The sequence below is a fragment of the Cyphomyrmex costatus genome, unplaced genomic scaffold (genome assembly GCF_001594065.2).
Source record: "Cyphomyrmex costatus isolate MS0001 unplaced genomic scaffold, Ccosl1.0 scaffold172, whole genome shotgun sequence".
NCBI lineage: Eukaryota > Metazoa > Arthropoda > Insecta > Hymenoptera > Formicidae > Cyphomyrmex > Cyphomyrmex costatus.
Genome location: NW_017275737.1, coordinates 622,261 through 637,028, shown reverse-complemented (window position 1 = coordinate 637,028; position 14,768 = coordinate 622,261).

The following is a 14,768-nucleotide window of genomic DNA, read 5'->3' as shown; positions in this document are numbered from 1 at the left end:
AAATCGACGTGTGATTACAGCCGGGAAACAAACAATCACGGTATAAAGTCCTGTGTAACGGTCTCAGATCGCTTAAGGTCGTTGTCATCATTTTTTGAAGACATTTCGAGGAAGAGCGCGCGTTAGTTGAGTTATTAATTTGATCTCTTCAACAATTATTTTTTGTGTATACTAAATATTTGAGAGAATTGTTTTCGATGTATTTTTATAATCTACCTACAAACACGTCTATAAACAGATTTTTTAATACTATACGTTCATTGAGTTAACTCAATTTCTACATTTAGGAGACAAAAATTGCAATTGTCGTAATTAAATTAAAATTTATGGCCATTTCCAATGCCATGTACATATTTTTTTGATAGAGTTATGAATATAATAATTATTATTATTAACATTGTGATAGTAATAATCATAATTATAGTAACATGTAATTATAGTTACAAATACCAAACATTTTTCTCTCAGTGTAACCAATAATATTAGTATGAGAATTTTTGCAATTATGAATTCACGCAAACTGCGCGCTGACTATTTGTCGGTCTTGATAATATATACAATCTTAGACCGAAATTGGAGTACGTATTATTATAAATTATAATTGTTTTACGTTTGCACTCATAGCTATAAATATCAAACTTTTTTGATTGTCAATGCATGCATTTCTAACAATACATTTACACACACTGTTTACATTATAGATATCTACGCGTATACGTCTAAAAGAAGACTAAAAAAAGTGTACCTATGTAGAAAGATCGGAATTACGCCGCGCGCCGTACCGACTAGGATGCGCGCGACATTATTTATAATACGCAGTCAGCAGATCGAGAATGGTAATTCGCGATATCCGGAATGCAGACGTGTCGAGCCGCTCAAGAGTCGTTCCGATAACGATCGTCATGACGATTAATTTGGTGCCCGTAGAAATCGCCAGGGGTGACGTGGCGACAAGGGCGGGCATAGCTCCGCTGGCGTTAAATTATTTCTGACGTAAATTAACTGGCAGGGGGAGAGAGAGAGAGGGGGAGTCAGGGGGGGGAGATATCCCAGGGAGGATGATAAAGCAACGAGCGCGCCTGCGTGCGGGCGAAAACGCAACGAGACAGAAGCGAGGAGGAAGTGCGAGACACTGAGAGTGAAGAAGCTGAAGCGAGATGGACAGCGTGCGGTAATCCGACTCACGGTATTGTTTCACCGACGGAAGCCGCTCTTTTTATTATGAGACACTTCCGGCGCCGTACGGGAACACGTCGACGTTCCTGTTTACAAAATATGTGCGCACTACGTGAATGCACGCTTCCATGAACTCTCCCGTGTGTTCTCGATGACTTTCAGATCGGCACAATTTTTTTTTATTTGACCATTTATTTGTCCTGTATAGTAATAAACTTCAAAAGGTAATTACTCCGGCTCATTTTTAGCATAATTCAACCCGAGCGACTCTACGTCGTCGTTTGTGTGATGTAATTACAGATAGAGCCCAGAATTGTTAAGAAATTGGTGGGGCTAAAATATCATTAAATTTGAGATATATCTTGCATAACATACCTACATTTGCGTCAGCAGCAATATCTCAGAGGATATAAAATGCTAATCGTTCCGGGGCAAATAAATGGCGTTCTCTATAATGGTTGCTCAAGAAATGATCTTTCGATTTACGTGCGATTGGGAATATATAGCGGAGCACGCAATCTTCCGGGTAGCAGCATCGTCGTTCCCCGTAATTAAGGTGACCACGTTAATTTTTACAGCTGAAGCAAAAAAAGGAATGATGAAAGTCGAAGAAAATCGACGCGCCACGTCGCATCGTGTCGCTAAGCGTGCACGAGTGCGTTTCTGTCGCTTCGTTGGCCTAATTGCGCCCCACGAATTCCGGTAATTATCATAATTGCCCGGCGGCCCCGTCACGCCCGAATCGAGACTCGGTACGCTCTATAGGCACGGTCGGTGGATCTCTGTTTCTCGTTTTGTCCCCTCGACGGTGTGTCGCGCCGATGCAATGCCCGCGCCGCCGGTTTCGTGCTCCTTTTGAGCCCAGTAATTTCCGAAATGAGAACATAATCGTCCCCTGATCGGTTCGCGTTGCCGGGGACGCGCAAAAACTGGTATTTGTGTACTATGTCATATCGATGATATGAATCGGGACTTGTCGTGAATTTCTTTCAAACTGTGCACTTGTCACGATGAGGTTATTAACGCGTAACAAGAGGATGACTCGATCGGACAAGAGTATATAAATCTGCTGAATTAAACTATTGTTTACTTCAATTTTTTACCATAAATGTTGATCGAATTAAAGTAGTAATCAACGTCACAATGTGCTTTGTTATAATTGAGAGAAAAAATGATAGTAATTACTTTAATTTAGTACTTACTATACATTTTTGGTAAATTTATAAATACAATGATTATTATAGCAGGAATAATCATAATCGTAGGGCGATATTATAATTATTATAATATGTCTTGTATAATAATTACAAATATCAAAACTTTTTTTCGATGGTGCTTAATTATTTTTCTGTCTGGCGCAGTCGCGCGATTTGTATAATTTAACTCAACGCTCATGCCAGCGAGATGATAACATACATCCTCGGACGCCAGACGAGTACGAGATTGACATTTGACCCGGGAACGAAAACGCTCGGGCAAACGTGTTGGAATTAATTAGTCGAGAGCGAGCGCTATTTGTACAGCAGAGAATCAAACGATTGATCAAACGTTGCTACGGAATCGATCAATCTATAATCTGTACACACATTTCACCGGGAGTTATAAATTTACACCGGCTATTAAAGGGATCTACCGAACCTTATCGTTCATTTATAACTGTCTGCTAACGTCTCATTAACCTCCCGCTTCCCGGAACAAAATGCGAAGGAGATAGAGTCACTGATCTCGAAATATCCGCGAAAGCTAAACAGGGCGAGGGGAGGAGAGGCAGGAAGACGAAGTAGAAATAGGGGAAGTAGTGGACGGACAACATAGATTCGTTCTGGTTGAGAAATCCGAAATGCTTTCGCGTAAGCACAGAGCGACCGGACGTCGCAATAATTAATTAACAACAACGAAAAAAGACACAAGATTGCTCCGAGGAGGAAAAAATACCAGTCGAATTTCCTGAAAGACACACATCTTACAAGTATTTCAATAATATTTCAAGAAATAAATAGATTGAACAATTATATAAGTAAGTTAAAGTACAGTCGTTGCACGAAAGGAACGATTTTTCTGGAGTATATTTAAAAATTTAGCTATAGTAGATCGAGGTCTGGAAATAAATTTGTTAGATTATCGAAATAATTCTGTAGAATACTCAAGTATGACCAGCAATATTGCCATAAAATTTTGACATTCTATAATACAATAGCAACGAAATTAAATGTCTTTACATAAATGTTTTGATGATTCAATCAAATTATTCTCAGTAATATTTTTACTTTTTCCGCGGATATTTTTTTCGACAAAGTTACGCGATTTATGGGCTATCTCCGTGTCTTCGTATCTACAAACATGGTTAAATGCCAACATTTCGTAAACATTACAGTTCACTTCATTAGAGTGAAAAACACTCTGATTAATATTATTTTGAATTATTAAAATTTAAATTATTTTCAGATCTCTCTCTCTCTCTCTCTCTCTATATATATATATATATATATATTCAGCTAAATACTTAAATAATCTTCAGGAAAATTGTTCTTGTTGTGTGTAATGCACTCAGGACATCTTTTTTTCCAGTACGTGGTTTATGATCGATCATATCTCATTCTCACCAAAGCAAAGCGTCAACTTGCCAACGTTAATTATCCCGGGAATTAATTACTGGCGACAAATGCACCCGCGACATTGTGCCGGTGCCCTTAGAAACACATCCGACGCGACACGCCGGACACACCACATATCGAGCTGCTTTTCCGCAAAGACACATTATAAGTTTTTTCTCCGGGGTTAATTTCGCCGGCGATAGCGAAATCCTTTCCTTTCCTCCCCTCCGCCACGTGTTCTCTCGCTTCCTCCCTCATCTTCGCGTCCTGCTTCGGCTTTTATTCCAGCACCCTCGTCCCACCCTCGGTCAGCACGAACTAAGAGCGGCTAAGAGTCGGTAGGAGCGTCTCTATGGTTAATTAAACGCATAGATCACCCCCTCTCTCGCAATCCCCGCCAGCTCTCCCTCGCTCACCCTCCGGCCGCCCGCGCCAGACTTCTTCTCTTTCTTCGGCAACCCCCACGAACACGCGCACACTTATTTCGCGTTATAAGCGCGCGCGTGCACGCTTCTTTGTAACAACGGGGAACCGTGAAGAAATTTCTCAAAGAATTTTTCACGTATATGGTTGCTGGATTTACGATTATTTGCGAGTCACATATGTTGGTATTCAAGAGGAGATACTTTTATTATTCAAAAATTGCAACCTTAATAATACGTCTTTTTAAGAAAATCTCCATGTCTTTAGTATGCAATTTAATTAACTTTCGGTGATTGTCGAAAAAACAATATTGCACAGAATTAGTGTACGAACTTTTTATCATTGTATTATAATTATAATTGTTATTTAATTAAAATTACAACTTTTTATACTAAATCTTGAATAGCGCTTCATGGCGCGGTTTGTTTGGCGAACTGCATCGTGAAGAAAGAAAGCACGTTTACGCTCGGGGGCCCCCTTTTTACGTGATTTCACGAAAGAGATCGCACACTATGAACTTCCTTCTCCACGCCCACGTGATGTAAACGAAGAAGAAGAGGGAAAGTCTTACAGTGTATACCAGTTCCTCAAGAAGGCGTAACCTCGGCCTCAAACTACCGTCCACGCTCATTATCGTTTATGCCGATATCTCAGTCGTCGATTCGTCGCCTCTTCGGCTGGATCGATCGATCGATCGAACACCCCTCGTTACTCACTGATCGTATAAGTATGGCGTACTTTACATATACATATATGTATATACATAAGCATCTCCACTTATCGAACCACACAGTGGAATAGAGTCAACTGAATGTTCAATATACTCACAAGTAAATTGTCAAAATCATTTTCACGAAAATTTTGCATTAAATATGAGATCAATTTAGATATAATACTTAGCATGTTAAATTTAATTAAAAGAATGATTTTTGAAATTTAAAGCTAAATAAGTTTATTTTAATTGGGAGTATATAGAGATCAAAAAACGAAAGATGATAAACAAAATATTATAATTGTGCAAGTAATTAAATTAGATTTTCAAATAGTCATTGTAATAAAAATTCACCTTAGGATTTATTTTACAAAAAAGAGACCATCTTTCTAAATCGTCAGTCATTCTTTGTATAGCCAATTTTATATAAAAGCTAATTTTTTATTAATTTTATTTTAATGTACCAACTTATCTTGAAATGTAGTTATTTTTATGACAATTTTCGATTTTCATAAAGAAAAGTACATAAAAAGTGTAGAAATAAAAAGATTCCATACAAAAGTGTTGCGAAAAAGTGAAAGTTGCACCATACTTTCAATAGACAACTTTTATTTTTCTTAATCGAAATAATATTCAAATTGCTGCTAGAATAATACTGGAAGTCAAATAATGCTGGGTAAAAGAGTCAGTCGGTTACGTTCCTGTGTCGAAGGGGGTGCTGGCGGCAACGATGTTGGTAACGGTAGACACACACACACACATTGAAGAAAACCCGAAGGAAACGAAGGAGAGGAAAAGAAGGTGGCGGCGAAGGAGGGTTGCCGGTAGAGCGGAGGATATTCTTATGAATCGATGAAAGACCGCGAGCATGCGCGCCGGAATCTTAATAACTCATGCGATACCATCCCCTGGCACCCGCCCGCCCGCCTACACCCGCTGTCCTGTTATCCAACCACCCCTACGTTATCAAGCATCCCCCCGTCCGCCCCTATTGCCCGCGGCAGAATATGCCGTCGTAACATGCAGGGGTGGCGTAAACACGAGAGCCGAGCATTCTTTCCGTACTTTCGCGAATATTTCGTCACCGACCGCGGAAATACGCGCCTTTCTCGCTCTAGTCTTCGCCGCACGCAGACATTGTCAGACCAGAGAGATCTTTGAGTATTTCCTGAGGTGACATTTGAAGAGGCATCTTGTCCAGGAAAGAGCTTTTATCACAAAGATAGATACATGATGAAAAACGAATAAAGAGTACACTGTTCAATTCATTATACTCTCAATTTGAGGTATTTTTAATAATATCTATATAGATGTCTTCTTACTGACTACCCAATACGTCGTTAATTTAATTAAAATAATAGAGTTAAACAGTTTAGCTCAAGAAAATATATTAAATATGTATGTTGATATAAACGTTGTTCATTTTGAAATTAACCACAGAAATGAATCGATTTGTATTTTGATGTGGGATGGAAGTTAATAACGAATGTTTTAACTCAAGGGATTGAGTTACTATTATTCCTTTAATATCGAATAATGTAGGACTTTCAAACTTTGCATTGAATTAATGGATGCACTCTTTCGAGAAGATGTCATTATTATTGCAAATATTAAATTTTATATATATATATATATATACACGATTAAAATTACATTTCTACCTCTGAAAATTATAATAAGATTGTAATATAATCTTAATTAAGTTGTGATCTATCTTTACACACGCTAAAAATTGTTAAGTACAATATGGTCCATGGATGTACGCAAAGAGGGAGGAGGGCAGGAAGGCATGAGTGGAATGAGGAAGAAAGCACGTATCATGTAATTACTCGGAATGGATTTCGAGTGGAATTGTTCAGTTATATCCTAGATTTCTATTATGTTTTCTAAGGAAAACAGAGCAATTCCGGTCAGAATCTATTCCAAACAGTTCCATAATATGTGCTCTATGGAGAAAGGGGGATACTTGTATTCATTCCTAAATTTTAACAAAGAGGAACAATTAAGTCATGAATATAATTTTTACAATGAAAAGTTAAGGCCATTGGTATAAGAAACAATGTACGACATTTCGTAACGATGCATTATTCCCTATAGCCTGACAAGTATTTTATTAAGTAATAAGTTTTATGTGAAGATAAATTTTTACCCCTTTCCAATAAAAATCTAAAAAAAAATAAATGTATTTATTCACGATCTCATTATCGATTGCATAATCAAGTTAAAAGTTAAGGATTAAAAAATTATGTAATGTTAATAAGAGTGTTGTTAAAATTGATATACAAGTACTGTGAGGTCCTAGATATGCCTATGAATAGTATATCAATTTTAACAATATTGTTGCTGTTTATTATTATTAAGTAATTTTTTAATTAATTTGATTATGCAGTCGATAACAAAAAAAAAAGTCGTGAATAAATAGATTAATCTTTTGAAGAGAAGATCCTTCTCTCGGATAAAAGAACTGGCTATATAGTCTTGTGATACTCGGGATGTACATATACGGTGGAGAGGAAGAGAATCCCGCGCTCGCGTCGCTCGGAGGAGACACGCCGGGCACCTCGCGCTCGTATATCTGACGGCTGGCGGCGCGGAGGGGGCGTGAGGGGGAGCACGCGAACAAATTAGCCCTCTATCTGAAACAACTTCTCGGAATAGCCGTTACTCACACGGACGAGGATCGGGTCCATATTGCCGGGCCGAAACGAAACGGCCAAGAGTGCGCCGTACGAGGAGTCGAAAGCTGAACGGGGAGGCCGGAGGTAGCGGAGCGAAGGAGGTGAAGGCGAGCGCGCCGTAGAAGGAAATAAAAGAGTATCTGGCCGCGTACGAGGCATTTCGAATTTCCAACTTGAGGTCCGTTTGGTGAGGGCCGCGGGGGCGGCGGGTCCCTGTATCTGGTCAATCCGTGGATAAGCGGGTCGTTCGAACGGTGTTGAACAGGAGTGAATATTTATACGCACAAGTTCTGCCTTCGCACCTTTCTGCCGTTGTCGTCGTCGTTACCTTGCCTCGCGTTTCCACCTTCGGGCCTCGCCAGCGGTATCTTCTTGATTACCCGGTCCTAATTAATTCCTCAGGCTTTATCTTTATTTTTTACCATACCACGTAGCCGCCGACCACGCGGCGAGTGGACAGACCGATCGTTTCTTCGAGCTAAGGTTGGGAAGAGGGATGACGGTCGCGAATCACTGTGGAGAGGGACTGTAGAGACATGGGATATGGTCATCGACTCCATCAGGAACGTCCTGAAGCCGCGATGGGCCACTGCCATTATTTTACAAGTGATTGTGTGAGAAGCATTATATACGCTGATGTGATCGTTTATTGAAAATTCCCTTTGCCTTTTACGATGAGCATTGTTACTTCGGTTTCTGTCAATCTGCATGATCTGTACGAAAAGCTTTGCATAATAAACTATTATATTATATAGTAACGAAATCAATATAATTTTCTAAACCTTTACACACTGAGAGAAAGAATGGTCGCATTTACCATAATTTAATTACAATCATTTTGGCGCCAAATTATTATTTCTTGGTAGAAATATAAATATAATTATTATTACTAAATTATTGCATAATAACTATAAAAAATGAAGCTCCTAACTATAATTATTTTACGATATAATTACAGTTACAATATTTTCTCTTAGCGTAAAGATTTTAAAAAGTCATGAAAAACTAGAATTTACTCTAAAAATCAACGACGACGTTATTAAAATGAACTAATAAAGAAAAATTATGAATATATCCATCGACATTAATTTCTATTGTAATTTTATCTTCAAAAAGGTAAAACATTGAATTTTGCTAGACGTTTCAATTAAGGAGCACGAAATTGCAGTCGGATTTTTCTTAATAATCCAAACACGCTCCTTCACTTTTTCCTTCAGTCTCGTAGGCGTCGTTGGTGACGTCATGAAAAGAGGTAGGTCACGGTCAAGCCTTCAACTTCAGCTCAGCAAGCAGCTCGGTCCGCGTTACGGCTATAGAGCTCAAGTCGAACATGCACGTGTCATTCTGCGGGAGCGTCACACATGCACGTGAATCCTTCCCGGCGATAATAGTTGTAACTTATACTACTAACAGAAGTAATTCGCGAAGTAACAAGTGCGTTTCATCAACCAACTGATCAATTGGCACTGAAGGTTCTTCAATCAATCGTTAATGGATAATGTATGGTCAATTTTCTCCGAACGCGATAAACGCAATATTTGCACCGGATAATAACTATTTTTATTTCGATCGAGATTAGCTCTCCTGCAATCGATCGAATGCATAACGACTGAAGCATGCCTCGCGGCGATCAGATCCGATTTATTTCGCGTCCGTCATAAATCTTCTCGGTAAAATTTGCCGATATCCTTATTATGAAGTAAAATGAAATAATGTCTGAAATACCCCCGGCAAAGAAGTAGTCTTTAGCGGTTAACGAGGACGTTAATATTGACGGTACGATGTTCTTGATGAGCGTGGTAACGAGATATGGCCGCGCGTCTCTACGCCGTGATATATAACGTATCACTTTTAAGCGCCGGAAATGAGTTATTAGCGGCTGCGCGCGGCGTGTACTCAATTGTCCTGATTTGGAAACCTCCGATCCGGCCCTCCTCCTGACAGACAAATTTAAGTCAGTGCACTTCCGTGCCGCTGGTCATTATTGTCAGCAGCCTACCATAGCGACGAACTGTCCGATAAGATAACATCATGTTCGCATCGGACCATCGATGCATCGACAAGACTGTCTTTGCTGCAAAATTATTTCTCGCGTAATCGATTATCCGAAATTGGTTGTTGTGACAGATGATTTAGGGGAGGCCGGGGATAGTAGCCTATAGGGGTAAGTAGAATATCGAAGCTACGTTGTAACCAAATCGCGCGAGACATGTGTAAACACGCAGCAGCGACTGCCGCTCAGTCTGCTGTGAGATTTCGAGACAGACGTGCCTGTCTGTCAATTACCCCATATCAGCAGTCATCTTACCCCGGTCCCGGGGCTGATTGAATCAGATGAAATGTATTATAAAAATGTATTTTTTTTCATATTAGTTATCAGTTTTCCCTTATTATTAAAATATGATTAGATAGTCAAATGTATGTAGTAACTGGTGTAGAACTCATTTTTTCGATAAATCTCTTAATTTCGTCTGTAAAAATTCAAAACTGAAAAAAAATGAGTCTACTATCCCCGGTCTCCCCTACTGTCATGTAGAATAATAACTTTATAAGACCATAAAAAAGGATCGTCAAGATCGACGTTTGAGACAATAAATAAGAATTTTGATTTTAATATTTTATTATTTACGAGTATTTATATTGTGATTGTCTTTTGAGACAATTCTAAAGGCACGTCTTTAATTTACCTTCTTATTATTTGAATAAAATATCCAGGACACCCCCTTTATACTAAATATATGAATACTTTTTATATACATTATTGTTTATATTTATTATTTCACAATTAAAACAAAATTTCGGCGTTTATCTCTATCTAAAGAATATATTAAAACGTTATCAATCCGTGTTTATAACTGTAAATTATTAAAGAGAACGAAAAAAAAAAAAACATCCCATGCGAATAATACACAATTAATTTAGCGCGATTATACTTCAGTAATATTATTCACACATATCAATAAGAAAATTTTATGCGTTCCACAATTATTTCATCGCCGAAATCTTGAAGCGGCCGTGCGGTCTTTGAATTTACCGGGGTACTCGGCTCTTAATTATCATAACGAGCGCGTAAATTATCCACCAACCTGCCCTGCAGCGGCGCTTTAAATTAGATTTTAATTAATTTACACGGTTACGATCGCGCGCTTTTATCAGATTCAGGCGATACGACGACGCACTTGAAATTCCGAGGACGAGAGCACTTTACGGCGCCCTAACGAAGCCACCTGCCTAGCAGCTCTGTCCACTCTGTTAATTTTAATCGGGTGAGACGCTTTCTCGCGAATTAGAAGGGGACAGAGAGAATGAGAGAAAGAGAAAGAAACCGAGAGAAGATTCGTGGGATGGAAAGGCGAGAAAAGAGTTGCCGCGCTCGTAAAAGACCTTCGTATCGAAGTGTCGTCGCACTGGCGGAGTCGCTTGGGAACGCCGAGCACGATCAAATGAATCAACAGAGACAATTAATAGCCCGGCAACGGCCTTGGAAGAGCGTCGGGACGCCGCCACCCCCGCCGGCGAGTGGTGCGAACAACAGATCTATCTATATGTTCTGAGCACACAACCGAAGGGTGTCGGAAACGCGAGGGTCGGCTTCTTAATCGACGCAATTTAATCTGCATACGATAATGCACCGACTTTATGCATCGCGGATTATGCAAATGTGAGCCTGACAAAATTTAAATCATCTACACAACAATTTAACGTTAAAGGATTATTAAAATTTTATTATGTTAAACTTTGTTATAATAATTTATTAGTTTGGATTTCTGCTGTTGTGCGAGATTAAAATTATATTTTACATGCTTTTTTTTTAGCATAATGAAAACTTGAGAGAACAATTTTTCTTTCACAATTGAAGAAATGGTATCAGGTTTGTAATTAGTAGTTTTATTTAATTTAAATGAATACTAATAAATAGTAATATATGACATTTAAAAGTATATATCAATTTATCATTTTCAAAACTGATCATTGTTTCTGAAAAATCTCATAACATATTATAAATTTATTTATATTTTTAAATGTTTAGTGTTTTAACCAACATATAACATCATAGTATTGTAATGATAATACTCTCGCTTATCACGGAAACGGGATCGCGAGAGATTGAATTTCGACAAGCTTTCTAGCTTGTGTCACGATTGGAATTTATTAGTACATGCAGAAATGAATTCCGATACATCAAGTACATTATCGCATGTCCAAATTTCTAGCTAAATTCGTCGACGACTTATTTCAACGGATATTGACCTCGAAGCGCATATTCTCTTTCTATATAATATCTATAGATTTCGTTCGACATACGTCGATTCGCAAACTTTACCTTACGACAAATAATCCACGGTACGATACAAATATGCGTTATGATTCCTGGACGATATGTATTTTTTTCGTTGACCTGATGAGGGAGGAAGAATTCGGTCAGCCACGCGATCATGTCAGACACCGCTTCAAACCATCCAGTGCGCCAGCCTCGAGAGACATCCAGCATCCCTCTGCTTGCTTATCACAACCATGAGCTCTCTCCGCCCTGGCCAGTGTCGAGGATTACGTAAGCTGTTTGCTTCGTCCTTTCCTGGCAGCTTCTTTTAAGTCCGGCTCCAGATTTTCTTTTACAATTAGCACTTCCTTTACAATTAATCCAAATCGAATATCATGGGTCAACTGTGTAACTGTGCCTTTCCATTCTTGTTACCTGTTGGACTTTCCTCACTCTACTATCTTTCGTCCGTCTGGTTCTCTGTGCATATTGAATTTCGTCAGTGCAGCTTCCCCACTCCCTTGGTCAGCGCTCATCGTTGTTCAATCCTAAAACTAACTCGTAACATATTTGTCTACTTATCGACTATGAACAGAACCTATAACTACCTTATCACTCTACAGATTATTCCTATTTATCAACTGTTGTATATATTTAAATTCGTATGTATTATAAAAACATACAGTACGAAGTTGATTAAAATAATTTATCTGTACCCCGTTGCAGAACACTTGACAAAACTTACACTCATATATTCAATGCTATTACTCCAAGATCTAGAATAAAATAAGATCGACAATACAGCCAATCATATTTATTTTTCAGAGTAGAATATTTTAATCTTAAATGAAAAAATTTTTTAATTTAGAATAAAGTATTCTTCATGTTAGCTTATTAAATTTCTTAATAGAAAAATTTAAGTTCGACACAATATTCTTTATTTAAACATTCTTATTCTATTTCTGCGGGAAAAATTTTATGCATATTTTTCAGCAACGAAAAACTGACTCAGCCGGGATTCGAACTAGGGATCTCTCATTTCGTGTGTCTCTGTTTCTTACCTAACGCCCTACACCACGAAAGCTTTTGCTGCTCTGAGTTGCAGCATCGCATATATAGCTGGATAGATTTATTCTAAATGTAAGAATATATAAATTTCTAAATTTATATATGTGTGTTATACTTGTTTCAAGATAAGATATCGATCTTATTTTATTCGAGGGTGTAGAGTACAAATTATTGATTTCATTTTAAAATAACCTTAATTTTATAATGTACAGGGTTGAGATAAGATAAAGTACGTCAAGAACTTTTTTTTCTCCGTATTAGATATCCTTTCTGTGAGGGTAATGTTAGTGATATCAGTGTCAAAACTTCTCGTGAAAAGAGCACTCGATACACAAATTCGCAAATCCGTGAACGTCGACAGGCCATGGAAGGGAAAATCTGTGCTCATTTAACCAGCCCAGGGGTTCAACCCTTCCGACGTTTCCACCCTCCGACAATATTTAATGCATGTTTTAAGCGTAATTAAATGGCAGAGGGTTTACCGTCTGCGACCACGGCCGCCCTCCCACGCAAATTATCGCATTTAACTCCCTCCTCGTCAACCATCTCCCTCCTTCTTCGCCCCGATCTCTCATCGACTGTTCGCCGCCACAGTGTCGGTATTCCAGGGCGGCTTCACCAGAGTCATAATGTACTTTTCATTAGCTCCGCACCCCTTTCGCGACGCACATTCAACCCTGGAATATTCATCGCCTCTCACAACCCTTTGCTTTAGAAAGTTCCGCACGCGCACTTCGTAACTCCCACGAAGCACTCAACAGGTTTTAATTACCATCGATGCTTCATCGACAAACCGGCTACAAATGACGGCCAACTGTGAAATGTATTTTTTCTTAGCTGACGAAAGCTTTCCGCGATAGCAAATTAATTTAAGATTTTTATGATCGCGAGATTAAAAAATTTTATATTTTTTTAATTTTCATGTAGTAAGTTACGTTATTTTATTATTTTTTTCTAACGGTTTACAATTAAAATATCAGATTTTTTTAGATGATTATACGTTGACTGTCGTGATAGCCATCTGTGACTGGAATTTTTCACTGGCACCGTAATGATCGATGATGATTGTCGCGGACAAAATTGTTTTAATATTGCAAAAAAATAAATATTACCTAATATAAAATTTTATATAACATAGCAGGATAACAATATAAAGAGTAAAAAGTGTGCTTTCAACATAATGCTCATGAAGAATATATAATCTTATTTATTATACGATCATATTATGCAGGATATTTTATCACTGTATACTTATGGCAATGAAAATTTTACTGTGCTAATGTATATATAAAATATGGTAAAATATACAAAACTTGCAAGCAACGTGTTAATCTTTCAATAAAAAATATCACCTTTAATACACATAGTTATCACTAGTTCTATTTAGTTCTAATTTACCAAAAAACTCGACACGAGAGTTTCACGAAATTCCCAATAGATGGCTTGTTTTAAGACAGATTTGACACTTATATATAGGTATATAAAGAAGAAATAATTAAACCTAAACATAAACGAGAAGGTTCGTGCACTTTTTATCACATTGTGATAACAATTATTCTTTTCATTAATTAATCTATAATGTAGATTGCATATACATATATCCTTGCTTGTAATCCATTTTTTAGATCAAATCATTAGCAAGATTATAATGCTATACTTAACAGCGACGAAAAAATTTTTACAACCATATTTTATTACATTTTATTTTATTAAACAAAAATGTAATATCATTTACAATTAACAAGATATGTGGCAACCTTTTATAATAACAAGTTATATCTTTTTCGTTTTCATTTATAATAAAATTACCTATTTATGTTATATATATTATATTTTATTATATATATTTATTATAT